Source organism: Adiantum capillus-veneris, chromosome 10, assembly GCF_014529385.1.
Source record: "Adiantum capillus-veneris isolate H3 chromosome 10, ASM1452938v2, whole genome shotgun sequence".
NCBI classification, from domain to species: domain Eukaryota; kingdom Viridiplantae; phylum Streptophyta; class Polypodiopsida; order Polypodiales; family Pteridaceae; genus Adiantum; species Adiantum capillus-veneris.
In genome coordinates, this window is record NC_140940.1 from 81500977 (window position 1) to 81516003 (window position 15027).

Genomic DNA, 15027 nt, shown 5'->3' on the forward strand with positions numbered 1-15027 from the left:
GATGATGAAATAAAATCTAATATTTACCTATCCCAAATGATTTTCTCATATTGAACAGAGCATTTAATGTGGGAAAATGAATGAAACAAGAGTAAGTGAATATAGATATGTGCTTTTAGCGCCTACCCATGTTGCCCTCATGTTGTGCCTAAAACCTATTGGATGGCCTTTAGGGAGGTCCAATGAGAATTTAGATGCATTTACTTAATTAACTAATCTCTCTCTCTCAAAAGGGGAAAGAAGGACACTTGTCCAAATGCTATCTCTATTGCTTATGGATCTATCTCAACACGGGGCCAAGGTTAAAGTGGTTCAAATGAGAGATGGTCCGTCAAAGAGCAAGGTAGTCTATGTTCTCAAGGTAGTCTCATGAAAATGCTCACTCTAATTCTCTTAAGGGTGAGTGGCCCAGAGGATAGCCAATTTGTTAAGAAACCCAAAAACCTTGGCGCTAGTGAGAAACCTGATTAGTTTGCAATAGTGACTCCACGAGCCAGGAGCGCCATGAGCCTCTATCCTCAAGCGTCGAGTGCCCCACAAGATGCGTAGGGTAGGATGTCTTGATGGAGGATACACATGTTACTTCTGAATATTAGCTATGAAACATAGTCGGAAAGACCACACGTAGACATCACCATTGCTACCTAATTGATGCACCACATGTATTGGAAAAAGCAGAGAGATCTCATAGCAACAAGCTAGGAACCTCCTCCTCGGGTGACCCACCCTAGGACTCGAGTGTTCAAGGGTAAGAGCCCTAGCAAAATGAGCACCAAGTGAGCACAAGGTACCTGTCCCTCTAGCGGGGACCCAACCAAGCACGACTAGTTGCCCAATATAGTCACAAATGAGGAATAGTCATCTTGTTGAAAATTTACCTTTGTTAAATGTATCCTTGTCATTGCCAAGCAGTAGCTGTAAACATGCAGCATGTTCTTTGGGATTGAGAGGGGGCTCTGTATCAAATGCTTCTGATCGCTTCGAATTCATCACCATCATCAAAGAATGCAAAATCAACATCATTCTCTATATTGTTAGTACTAAATGTAATATGGGAGCTTGATAAATTACATGGAGTCTACAAATTCATATAACCAATAGTAGCCATAGCCATAGTCTGTTGATGGAGGTGCCTATAATTAATCCACTAAGTACACGATACCCCACCTTAATTTAAAATCCGAGAAAAATCCTTTATTTCAAAACATACATAAGTTCCTTAGAGCCATTTACATTATTTTCATGCAAAATCTAAGTAAATTTATTCCTTATCACCTTCCTCTCAACCCATTGTCTTGAATTTCTAACCGGCTCAAAGCTATGTTGAGACACACTTTTCCCGAACACTATCATTGCTGAGTTACGTATACACATAAGTTTTTATGGAGAATCATACTCGGGACAACGTGCCTCAAATTAAAATGTGCACTTGATATTCCCATGGGTTCTCGGACTTTACCTTAGCTTTTCCAAGCAATAAATTCTATCATGCATATGAAAACCTAGAACCTCCTTAATCTTTGCATGCATGTGAGAATTTTACCTTACTCATCCAGAATCTTTATCCTTATCCTTACTTTGCATGTATGTGAAAATTTTACCTTACTCATCCATATCTTTTATGTCAATCTTTATTCTTTGCATCCTATTAGCAACTGAAAGTCATTTACCTTTTCTTTGAGCCCACTTATACCAGAGGTACATTAGTTGATTGAGCCATTGAGCTCAGTACGACCATTTGCATCGGCGGACATTGACCCGATGGCGGTGTCCTTGGGCATTGATGATGATGATGATGATTTTAGTCTTTCAATTTAGGTCATTTTTTTGTATACTGAGGCATTGGATTAGATCCATTATTATTAAACAAAGTGAAAATTACCAAAATATCCCTCTAATTTGAGGAAATTCCCAAAACACCCCTCAGATTTCAAAAATTCCAAAATACCTTTTGAAGAGCGCCCAGCTAGCTGTATTGACATTTTATTTCATTTCATTCTCTCTCTCTCTCTCTCTCTCTCTCTCTCTCTCTCTCTCTCTCTCTCTCTCTCTCTCTCTCTCTCTCTCTCTCTCTCTCTCTCTCTCTCTCTCTCTCTCTCTCTCTCTCTCCCCTATCGCCAGCACATCTTCCGGGCGAGAACCCTCACCGCTTTGCTAATTAATATTGCTGCTTGCCGCGAAGCGAAGCTGAAGCTGCAGCATCCATGGCGCCTTGCATTTTATAGCAGTTGAGCTGCATCGCACCAAGCAGGTAGTCATGCGAGCTACTCAAGCTAGCTAAGCTATATCCCTCCGGCCTCCTGATTCGCTGCCCTCCCAGCCGATCACGGCCAGCCGACCACGAGCTGCAGCAGGGCGGCCTCTACTTGCTTCTGCCCAAGCTCCACAAGCGCGCCTCAATCCCTGCAGGACCTCTCCTTCCTGGCTCGCCTAGCTGTCGCTCTTGGAAGCCCACTCTCCACACCGTACCATCTCCGAGGGCCCCCATTTCGCAGGTCAGGTACTGTTGCTGTACATGGAGTAGGGCCCCTCCTTCTTCTTATAACAACGGTCTTAGTTTGTCAAAATAGCTGTATTCATAGTTTGCCGTGTTAGTTATAATGGACAACAAACCCAACCATCAGCATCAGCTAGGTCCTTTGCCGAGAATTACTACCTGCACAGCAGCCGGTTGGTACTCATGGCACCTCTAATAAGGGAGAAACCCAACCATATTCAGCTAGCTCCTTTGCCGATAATTACTACCTATAGCAGCCAGCTTTTCATGCCTAAGCAAACAACGGTGCAACTAATTATACTACTGTAGGTGCTGTATTAAGCTGCTGCCTTTTAATATTCACTTGCTAGCTTTTGAGCTCCATTCTTCTGCAATAAATTATCTCGCTTCTACAAGGTTTTATATTGAAAAAAACTTTAGTGCAAGCAAGGACAGAGGGGGGTTCTCAAGGAATAAACTGTCTGTCACAAACTTGGGCGTACACACTTAAAGGGGCCACAGAAATTGGACGCAATCTCAAACGTGTATGTGTTGAAATATTTGCATGCTAGCAACCATGTATAGAAGTGATTGTTATGCAAAAAAATTGACTTTGAATCGCTCTTTGAACCCGTTGATCTATTGTTGCAGCCCATTAATTATTCCCGCGACGTCAAATCAAAGAAGGCCGTACTCGTCACCTGGTCCGTGCGAAGCTGCAGCAACCGAGCATTTCCTCCTGCGAGCCCTCGGACGTGCGCGTCCTCGGTTATTTGTGTGGCGCAATTAGTGGCGGACCGACTTGGAAGCTAAGCATCGTCTCTGGATTAGTGCCGCCTTAACAAGTTTCCATTAACTGCCAGGTATTTATTCCCAATTTTTCACCAGTGCTCGAAAAAAACATTTTTAAAAAACTTGCCAAACCTACATATGTGAAACAAAAGAGGTAAATTGAAAAAATTTGAAGGTTTAACACCGAATTACACTAAATTTTTCCAAATTTTGTAGGTTTTCTCACCTTCAAATATAAAATTTAGAGGTAAATTTCAAAATTGGTAGGTAGGATTACACTAAACCTAGGTTTTTTTCGAGCTCTATCAAAATTTCAACATCGAATCATGCCGGTTTTCAGGTCAAAAACCTGAAGCAGTTATCGCAATATTCTACAAAGTGTGCACCTTTCATTTGCATTTACGATTGTATGAGGGAATGTAAATGCTGTTGGTATTGAAATTAGAATTGGAATGTAAATGCTACTGGTATTGAAAGTTCATTTGGAATGGTTGTTGGTGCCATAGTTGGGAATGGCAAGAGAGCATCTTGTATTGATAACATTCTTATGAAGGGTATTGCAATATCAAAGAGGAGGGGTAATTACAGGGTTCCAACATCTGAGGAGATTACCTACTTAAGGAGCTTTTGGAACATTGATGATGAAAGCTTTTCATTTGGTGATGTGCAAACATATGACAAAGTCTTCTATAAAGGAGAACTTTTCAAGATTGGCAATGATGTAGTTGTAAAGGTGGATGCGTCAGACACCTTGTATGAGGAGCGAGGTCATTGGAAAGCTCGCATAACCTCTTTCTTCTCCATAACACTTGATGGAAAAGCAATGATGTTTTTTGGTGCAACTTACTACACACAATGTATTACAGGAGACAATTATTCAGAGGAATTAGTCATAGATACAATAACTGGAATGAGCATTCTTGAGAAAACACCGGTTCCATTTACTTGGGATTGTGTGCGGCCTATCTATTCTTTGCTTCATAAATTTATCCCATTGCCATTACCGAGGAGCCAAAGATTGATTGCATATGACGTTAAGGACCTAAAGCAGAGGGCTAAGCTACTAATGGAAGGCAATTTGGGAATGTACCATTGTGGTTGGAGCATGATGACATTGTCAAAGTCCGTTTAGAAAACAATGGTACAATACAATTCAAGCATGCTGTTGTAGGATGTGTACAATGTGACAACAAAATCAAAATTTGAAATCTGATGCAAGTGATCCTCATATATGGAAAGTTTATGAGGAGGAAAGAACATGGAGAGATTGGGATTCTTGTGTTCTTTTAATCAAAGATTGGATTGTACTAAAACGTAAAAAAGTTAGAAATCTTGGAGAAAGTGATCGATGGATCCCTATTTTGTGGAGATGTCCATAAGTCAAGGACATGAGAAAAAGACATTTATAAAGTACTTGATCACATTAGGCTTTTGCTATTAGAGAATTAAATGATTTTGTGGTTTAAATTTTATTATATGGTTGAGCATTGTTCTCTCTGTGATTTATTTTCATCTTAACTTTTTGTATTGTTCGACTTATATCTCAAGTGGCACAAATTGAAACTTTTTGGAGTCTATCTTATCTGCATGTGTCGACTACTCTTGTAGGGCTCACATGGATCTTCCACAGTCAATTTTTCAGCAACTAGTTTCACTTCCTCACGAGGAGACCGTGAAACTACTCGACGCTTGGAGGGAACATCACTCTTTGGGTAACAAAAGGGTTGTTGGTAACTCAACTAGTTCTCTTCCACATGATCCGATCATATATTATCAAGTCTTTAGAGCTCCTCCACCTAAACATAGAGAGCACAATAAGTTGTATGGTAGAGAATTTCTTAAAAAAGAGGATCATGGCCAGTATAGAGTGTTGTGTGCAAATTATGGGATGGTGCGAGGGTGGTTTGCAAAGGTAGGGCCAATTGCAGATTTGAGACATAATAGCAAGGGTAAAGATATGGTTTTGAGTATCAGCCGAGAGAAGATGGTTGAGCTAAAGCCAGTGAAAGTATATGGTGTGGACTATTTGTGGAAAGAGTCCGACATTTACAATTGGTGTATAAAGTCATTGGCGTCCAAAAGAAAGTGGACCAAACAAAAGGTTGGCAAAGGCGCTATAATGGTATAAGTTTTTGTATTATTTTTTTGTTTTGCTTTCAAATCATATGCTATATAGATGTTTATCTTATTCTTGAATTATGTTACATTTTTAAGGATACTCATGATGTTCGAGAGCTTGACAATGATGGTGTAGAGAAAGAGACAGAATTATCATCAAAAGTAATAGTACAGAATGATTTTTAAGAGTTTTGATATTAAGTTTCTTATTGAGTAATTTTTATTAGGACGAGGATGCTTCCAAGCAAAGTTATGATGAGAACTTTGTAGATATGGTAGAGGGCGATAAAGACATCTCAGAATCCACAACGGTAATTGATATATAATATTCTTTATACAAGTGTAATGCCGATCTTTTAAGATTTTTTAAAGTTTTGTGTATGTCTTATGTATTCAGAAAGAACCTGATGTATACATTCCAGAAATATCTTGGGACAATGTTGAAAATCATATGGCTGCATATGAGGTATATGAAGATCATGCTACTTTTTTTGCTCTCTCTCTCCTTTCATATCTACATGATGATTTATTTGTGTGAAAATGTTGTCTTAGGAGTATCAAAATTTTATGAAAGAAAATATCTTTTCTAGTGCACTAGGAGATGTGGATTCAATGTCTTTGTCTGCTGGTGATAAGTCTCATGAAACTTCAATCGAGAAGCCAGTGAGATTTTGTTCATGTTTTTTTTTCCATTGTGTAACATTTTTAGAGATGTATTGTGTTTTTTGTGTTGGTAGATATCGGATAAGTTAAATAAAGTTGAAAAAATTGCATCTAAAGGGTGCGATGAAGAGCATTCTAGAAAGAGTACTCAAAAATGGAAGGTATTCAAATTATACTATTAAACTAATGCTAATTGTAAATTTGTTAAATAAATGTCATTAAAGTAAGATTGGATTATGTCTTAGGCTACAACTAAGCTTGCTGAACTCCTTCAAAAAAAAGAAGAAGGGTCAAAAGCTAAGAGGATTCAAAAGTCAAAGGTAGCTGTTTTGTTTTTTGTTGATGGCTCTAAACACTTATACTATGGTAATAAAACTAAAGTAATGTCTCTTGTCTCTCTTTTGAGGATGTTGAGAAAGATGTTTTTGTTTCTAATGAGAAGGCTATCTTGGAAGTGCAGGTTTGTTTTCAATCTTACAAATATATCTTATGCTTACTCTTGAAAAGATTGCAACCATATTCTCTAATTGAACTCTTTATTGTGGTTTATTGTGTAGGCACGCAAACTCACCAGAAAAGATCAAGAAACCATTCTGATGAAATGGTTTGAGGTTAGAAGAGTGGAAGAAGTGTATCCACTTGTGAAGCCTACTTACATGGCTTAAAAAAAATCGAACTCCTTTTTTTGTAGAAAAACGTGTGAAACTAGCTCTTCTACTATGTGTGAGGATTTGGTAGCTTGGCTTTTATTATAAAGCATGATGATTGTAAGACTTGAAAAGATTGGCTCTCTTTCTTTGAAGGATGTAGAAGTAGCCAATGATAAAGACTAATGGTTGTATGATGGACTTTGTAAGAATTTTTGAGAGACATCTATATGAAAGTGATCATTTTTAGTTTTCTATTTAACCTTTATCTCTTTTAGTCAAAAAGTATGTGCTATTTTGTATATGTTATGTTAAATTGATTATTTATGTGGATTATTATAATACAACTACATAGATAGCATTTTGTGGCTACAACTATGTAGATGAAAGAAGAATTTCTTACTACATGGTTAGTTAAAACTCCCATATAGCTATAATATTATGGTTGCAGCCATTTCGGAGAATCCGAGTCAAACTAGTAAGAAATCTTGCTATATGGTTACTTAAAACTCCCATATAGCTATAATATTATGGTTACAACCATATAAGAGTATTCTCATTATTACTAGTTTGCACTCTTACTAGATATGTGTATTCAATCTAGTAAGCTGCCTAGTAACTATTTTTTTTTTTGCTATATAGAAATGCATCCAAAGTTCCTTGTGGGTGAAACTCACATTGACATATTTGATGACAACATTGATGACTGGCAAAACGTGAGCCATTGCGTACATCATTTGTGGGAGCTCAACGATTTTGCTGTTGCAAATTCCTCCGTCCGCCGGATGGACCAAGCAACAAGCCATGAAAAGACACTTCACTGTCAAGGATAAGACCGTCAGAGTCGTTGTTCGTACCAACTGGATCAACACTTACCAATACGAAGTCTTCATATCGCTACTTCACAGTGTTGCCCCTCTTGTGGAGTATAAGGGCAATTGTGCTGATCTACAGTGTGCCATCTACCTTTTCACTACCTAAGAGTGGTTCTCTAAGGAACCAGGCTGTGGTGTGATTGATGCAACAAGAGGCGGGGTCTCCAGAGGAAGTAAGTTCATTTATACAGCTCAGCTTGCTCACTTGCATAGAGCCCTAAGTACTCGTGAGTATGAATTCAGAGTTTGTCAGCATGAAGATCATGGCTTCTATGTAGCATAAACATCAATCATCACATTGAGCTGCATATGAGAATATGCGCACGCGTGTGTGTGTGTGTGTGTGTGTGTGTGTGTGTGTGTGTGTGTGTGAGAGAGAGAGAGAGAGAGAGAGAGAGAGAGAGAGAGAGAGAGAGAGAGAGAGAGAGAGAGTGAGAGTGCCTAGGAGTCCAATTCCAAATGTAATCTAAGAATGCCTATTTGGAATATATATATATATTTGGTTTTTTACATGTGATAAAATTATTTATGTTCATATGTGTTCCACACTAGATTTCACACATTGATAATTTCACACACATGTAAATAGATTTTCAGAAGTCACTTTGTCACAATGTACGAGAAAGTCCTTTTTGCCAAACGGTTGGATTTCCTCCTCCTAAAGTTTCCAACCGAAAATACTTTAAGAATTTTTGAAATTTATAGAAATTTGGAAGTAATTTCTTATAATTTTTACCGATTCTATTTCCTCTGCTTTGTCCACGTACGCAGGCCTAGTCACAAAGCCATCCTCCGTGAGTTGGAGAAGATGCTCTCGATAGAAAGCTATTTTCGTGCCCAACTCCTGTGTCAGCTGTATCCATGTGCTCCTGGTGTCTAGCTGGATATGATCCTGACGCGGATGAGTCTGGTGATCTCTGTCCGTGTGAGAGATAGAGAGGGGGCATCCAAGGAGTACTCGAACGGAGGTAATCTATCCATGTTGAAACCATGATGTCATCTATCCATACCAACATGCTGTAATCACCCTGCAACGCTAACAGTCGAGATGGTAGCTCTCACCACAAGCAAGCAAGGTGTGCTTGCATGGGGGGGAGTGACGAAGCCTATTGCTTACCCAAGAGCCCAACAAATAGGTCTCCCCCTCTTTCCCTCGGAGATGGCATCACTTAAATCTTCACATCATCCCATCCAATTACGATTACCATCTTTAATATTCTGATGATTGCGAAGCTTATGTTGATTAGAGAACCAGTTGATTATCAGTGAGGGTGAACAACATAAGCATAGAAGGAAAGGGTTTGTTGGCTATGAGGATGCCATTGAAGTTGTAGGTGAGCAATGTGGAGCCATTTATGAAGATCTAAAGATGAGTATATGAATTGTCACAAAAAAAATACGGAAGCGTAAACTGACGTTTAATTGCACTTCAAATACTCAAGAGAATTAGAGGGAGAGAGAAAACTTGACACTCCATTGGGGACCAGAAGATGGGCTGGTCCCCCCCCATAAAGAGAATATCTTTATTACTAAGGGAGAATCTTTACAAGCACAGGAACGGGGCATACGCCCGTCCTCTATTCTTTCTTCTGTTCTGTTCTGACTACTGACTGAGAAAGTGTTTCCACTTTCTTTCTACTTAGGGGATTTCCCCTCTTCTGCGAGACTGGTTGGAATCTCTCGAAAAGAGAGTCTATCTTCCAAAACAACTCATCGGAAGCTCTCACAGAGGAGAGTCCATCTTCCGTTATGTGTTGCCTTCATGCTCATTCATTCATGCATCGAACACAAAAGAGAAACAAGCAAAATGCACACGCACATGCTTGCTGTAATTTTCTGCACATAACCTGAAATTCTTACCTGTGCACACCCCTACGCCGAAACAGAGGTCTTCTTCGCGATGGAATCGCGCCAAACTTGATGTAGACTTAGGATAAGGAGAGAGAAGAGAATTTCTATGGCTGATCTGCTGAAAATAACCCTAATCGAGGTGATTAGGGGCTGAAAACAGAGAATTACAGCAGTCGCACTTTGCTAAGAGAGCGTCTACGGTAGCTTCTCGCGATGAAACTTCACCAGAAGGTGTCTATGACTGTGAGATCCCTTGTTCTTGACAATGGGAGCACAAGGCTACCACATATGTCGCAAGGGGCTGCTCTCAAGCTTCAATGGAGGGCTCCACCGCGTAGAGCACGCTCACATTTGGGGGGGTAGGTGCACTGCCAGGCCTGAAAATGGGGGAGGGGGGGCTCCTAAATAGCCATCAGGGAGAGGGGGCGCTAGGAAGAGAGAGAGGGTGAGAGTGAGAGTGAGAGAGAGTTAGTTTGCATTGGTAAGTGTGCCACTTGGCACACTTACTTTAAAAACTTAAAAACCATTCAACTTTTGACTTTAAAAACTTCTAGCTCATTAATTAAAAATGTGCAACTAACAAACAAATGCTACCAATGATTCTTTTATGAGAACACCAAAGGTCTGCCGGCGCAATGCCACACTGGCACTGCACCGCCTTTACCTATTCACACTTGTCCGGCCACCTGCCCGGGCATGGACCGTTAAATTTAATTTAACGAAACTTACCCTAAGGCTTTATTAGCTTTATTAGCCTTAGGGTCACTGTTCTAAGGACCCCATCTCAATCATGTGCTTGTACTGACGCGCGTATTTTTCTTGAGCCTAAAATCTGAGGCTACTGCTTACCCCTTTCTGAAGACCCGATTTCCCAATCACTAGGGCTTCAGGGTAATTTCTGCTAAGGTCCCTCTGAGGTGTTGTGGCCCGCATTTAGGCTCACCTGAGGCCTTAGAACTGCTAGGTCTATTCTGGTGTACACACAACTAATTAGATGATTCTGTTCTCGTAAATAAATTAATTATTTACAAAGTCTGACTTAGTTACATGAATGAATGTGGGTGTTATTTAGAGTGAAGGATTTTGACATCCCTGCCCCACGTGTTAGCACGTGTTGGCTCTCGCTAGGAATCTCCCCCCACCTGCTTGGGCTGAGAAATCCTACCATGCCTCACACACGTTAGCAGCTTTTTGGAAGGAAAAATTATCGATGACAACAAATGTAGGGAATCCATGCAAAGCCAACCAGGTAGAAGAGGTCCTTTTCCTCAAGAAAGACAACAATGCTTGACGGATGAATTGGAGTATTGCAGGCAAAGTAGTTGGACAAGGAGGAAGAATAGCGATAAGTGAAAGAGAGAGGGTAACTCAGAGAGAGAGAGAGAGAGAGAGAGAGAGAGAGAGAGAGAGAGAGAGAGAGAGATGTATTAACGTCCACTGGAGGCCGAAATCGGCCTATGAGACAAATCAAATGTACATGGGTGTGTCCTCCATCCATCAATGAAAAGGACAAAGGTACATAAGGTACAATGTAACAATGAAATCAAGTGAAACAAAGTAGTAATCCCTGTGTAGTAGAGATACAAGTGAAACAAAGTAGTAATCCCTGTGTAGTAGAGATACATGATCCATGGCAAAGTGATACATGGGGGATGGAGCTCTATCTCTAGGAATGTCTATATGCTCAAGTAATACAAGTATGCGAATGCATGAGACCAGCTAGCTCCATCCTGTATTGATAAGAGGGTGTAGTACATGGTCATGGGTGGATGTAGGATGAGAGCCACTCCTACGAAAGCCTCTAGTTCCGCAAACATCTGAGCCCTTTGTAGGTCATGGGGGCAACAACTTCTCGGGAGGTCACCCATCCCAATACTCTTCCTGCGCATACATGCTTAGCTGTGATATTCCACAAATTGGTCTAGCCATCTAGACCCCAAAACCTTAAGATGTTAGGGACCTCCGGTCTAGCCAATATATGCAAGCCTCAAAGCTACGCACATCACCACAAGTTGGGCTTACCCCAACAACCGCCCCTTAAGCCAAACTTGAGACTTACCCATCCTTCTTAGTGCCAACGTGTTCCGCCTTTCCTAGGCTCAGAGCTTAGAGATTCAACGTGGCCGGCAACCACCAGCTCAAAGGTTGAAGTTAGCATCAATGTGTCCCTTTCCACGAACTCAGAGGTTGGAAATTGAACCATGGCTCTGATATAGTTGTAGGTCATGGGGGCAACAACTTCCCGAGAGATCACCCATCCCCGTATTGTTCCTACGCATACGTGCTTAGCTGTGATGTTCCACAAATTGGTCTATCCATCTAGACCCCAAAACCTTAAGGTGTTAGGGACCTCCGGTCTAGCCAATTTATTCAAGCCTCATAGCTAGACACCATTTCATCACCACAAGTTGGGGATACCCCAACACCCTTCCCTCCTATAGAGCCTGGTGATGCTGAGTCTGGATCTCCTCAATCTGTGCGATAGAGTCTATGGGCTTAGGATGTTTAGAGGTGTAAGAGAGAGGGGGGGACACAGGCCCTTGTCATAGTGGTTGTAATGAAGACAAGGGGCTAGTGTAGGTGCAGGGAAGAGTGCCGAGTGCGCGACACACACACACACACACACACACACACACACACACACACACACACACACACACACACACACACAGACCCACCGCGACCTCCCCTAACACCAAACGGGAAAAGAGAACCTTGACACACATACACAAACATGTGCGCATACAAGAGGTGTGGCATAAAAAATCTCGTCCCCCCCCCCCCCCGCCCCCCCCCCCCTTCCTTTTCCTTACCCCTTCAAGGGGAGGGTATCTAGCTTAGATACCCTTTAAAAAGCCCATTTCAGCACTAAGGCCACATACTAGGCACGGTGAATTCCCTGAGGCAAACATTAATCTCCAAAAATTTTAATAACCTCAACTCACTTTCATTGTTAACACAACTTTTTGTCATGAACTTTTGTTATTTTTGACCACTAGTCGTGGTCCTAAACGGAGGCATTTCCACCACAAGATCAAGAAGCAATTTATAATCATGAGGCTACCTTGCGAGAAATTTTCCAGTTTCGAATATCATTGCTCTTAGTGCAATTAGTGCAAGTGAATGTATTTCAAAAGGAAATGGTATGCTAGGCACATCTTGAGTCTCGACAAGCCTAGTAATATTAACAACACGAGCAACATGCGAATTAATAGTCCGCCTCTTGTTTTGTAGAGCCACCTTTAGGCGATTACAATCCTCGTTGGATCTTAATGCCTGCAATAGAACACATGCCATTCCCACATGAGGGAAGCTCTCAAGGCGCCCCCCCCCCCCCCCCCCCCGCGGGACCTTAAGCAACAAAGTCTAAATGGACAAGCTCTCGCTTAGGGGGGGGATCAAAGTCCATCACAAGTGATGTTTTGATGTTGCTCCCAATGTCGCTATATGAACGTCGCAATGCGACGTCATTTGGGATGCAAAAAGCATCATATAAGCGATTTCTATAGTGTTCCATAAATGATGATGGGCGTCGCTTATGCAAGGGCTATAAAAAAACGTTTAGTCGTCTATTAAGAGACGTCTGTCTAATTTAGCTTGTAAAAAAACAGATCCAAAGTTAGATTGTTTTGTTCATTTTTCCAATTCTTGCTTCTAATTATATAAACTATAAAAACTTGTAGCATATACTTACACAAGTGGCTATGAGACTATCTCTACCCACGTGACGTAAGTGGGATGTATGACCGCTCGAAACCCTGGCCGCCGATGTCTCCCGCCTCCTAAGTTGATTTCATATAAATCAAAAGATAAGAAATTTATATGAAATTCTATCTTAATGAGAGTTTTAAGTTGCAAAAAAATCAATGGAACAATAGAAAACGTTCTTTCTATTGCAGAAAAGTCACTCATAGCTGTATCTCTCTTTGAAATTGTATCCAAGGCTCCTCATTGAATCTTGCAGGTCTCTTACTATTAGGGACATGCACAAATGTGAAAATGATTATGAACTAGAATACATGAGTAGAGATGTTCCAAAATATATTCTTGTCAACGCCATTAGATCCCTATGTGCCAGTAATGAACTATTGGTGAACTATGGATTTCCTAGATCCCCAAAAGTATCTTCATCTTTGGATTGAAATTTAGATGATTCATTGGTTCGTGTCTTGCTAATTTGCTATATGTATTCATTCAACTCTCTATATATGGAAGCATGAATCGTCTACTTTTGGATTTTTCAACTTCTTTAATATCTACATCTACACTCAATAGTAATGAGTTCTTTGTTTAATCAAATTGTCTCCTTGTTTAACGATGAACATTTTTTATAAATATATCCAATTTGTTCCTTGCGTACTGAATGCTCATAATTATGCGGATGTGATAGGTTCCTCGAGAACGATGTGAATCTATTCTTGCATAACACCTCTCGTATGCGAATTGAGTGCATGAAACTCCTTTACAAGCGTAATCCAAAACGTTCTGACAAATTAAACAAACTATATGGCTCAGATTTTTATGAAGAGCATGAAATTTTCAGTGACGATGATGACATGAATTATATTAAATATTGAAGAGGTGATGCATGTGATGAAGAAAGCTTGTTTAGAGCTGAAGCATTTCAATAAAGTTTTTCCTTCGTGGACCGATGATGATGCCTTTCTCATGAATGGATCTTCCACATGGATAGTCACATCCATATGCTAAGTGAGCATTCCACAACTCCTTTGCCTTTATCATGGATGATACTCTCAAGATTCCATTTTTGTGCCATTGTTGACAATGAAGAATATTGCCCTCATCTATCCTCTGTCCTTGGGGTGCCATGTTTGCAGAGTGGAGCTCTCCATACAATCTTTGATAAGGAAAAAGTATATCCTTATCATTTTGAATTTGAGACAAGACCCATGTAAGAATCTCTCTCTTATGGAAGTTTGTAAAGGAGATTTCACTCTCTTTGTTGTTCAACTTGATGTTGATATAGGTAGAGACAAGGCGTTCATATATAAAGCACCAGACAACATCGTGATTTTCATGGCGAATGACATCATCTAGAATCTCTCCACTACCTTTAGAATAAAATACATCTTAAGTTCAAATTACCTCAAAGAGCATATGACTTAGAGAAGCTGGTTTGTAGAGACCACAAAGAAGTCATACCTGCCACATGCTCAGGTCATGAAGAGTTTGCACCCAACGACTCTTCACTCTTGACTCTCCAAGATGTAAGAAGGGTTTGTGCTACTTTTATAGCCTCCTTAGACTACCCATGGACTCTGGTATAGTAAAAAACGATGTGGGCAACATCAATCAACAAGAGTCCCAAGTCTTTCACTATTTTTGGAAAACCCTCTATCTCAAGCAAGACAAATGGAAGACACCATTGTATAAATTTTTGGTTCTCTTTTGCCTTGTAGCTTTCATGATACTTGCTTGGGTTTCTAGGCCAACGTCCATGGCGTATTGTTGATGGAGCACAACTTAGGGCCCTTGCTGATATATCATCATTCCTGCACTTCAATGTCATTGGTTGAGTTCTTCATAAGCAATGATAAATAATTTTGAAAAACATTCAATGAGCAAATGTGCATTGTGTCATAGA

General features: G+C 40.4%; 2 pseudogenes; both read left to right on the plus strand.

The window, feature by feature from the left end:
• The window catches only part of LOC147449138 (uncharacterized), a 47588-nt pseudogene extending 39734 nt beyond the window's left edge, over nt 1-7854 (plus strand).
• LOC147449140 (uncharacterized) lies at nt 966-6714 on the plus strand (annotated as a pseudogene).
• Nucleotides 7855-15027: the final 7173 nt, after the last annotated feature.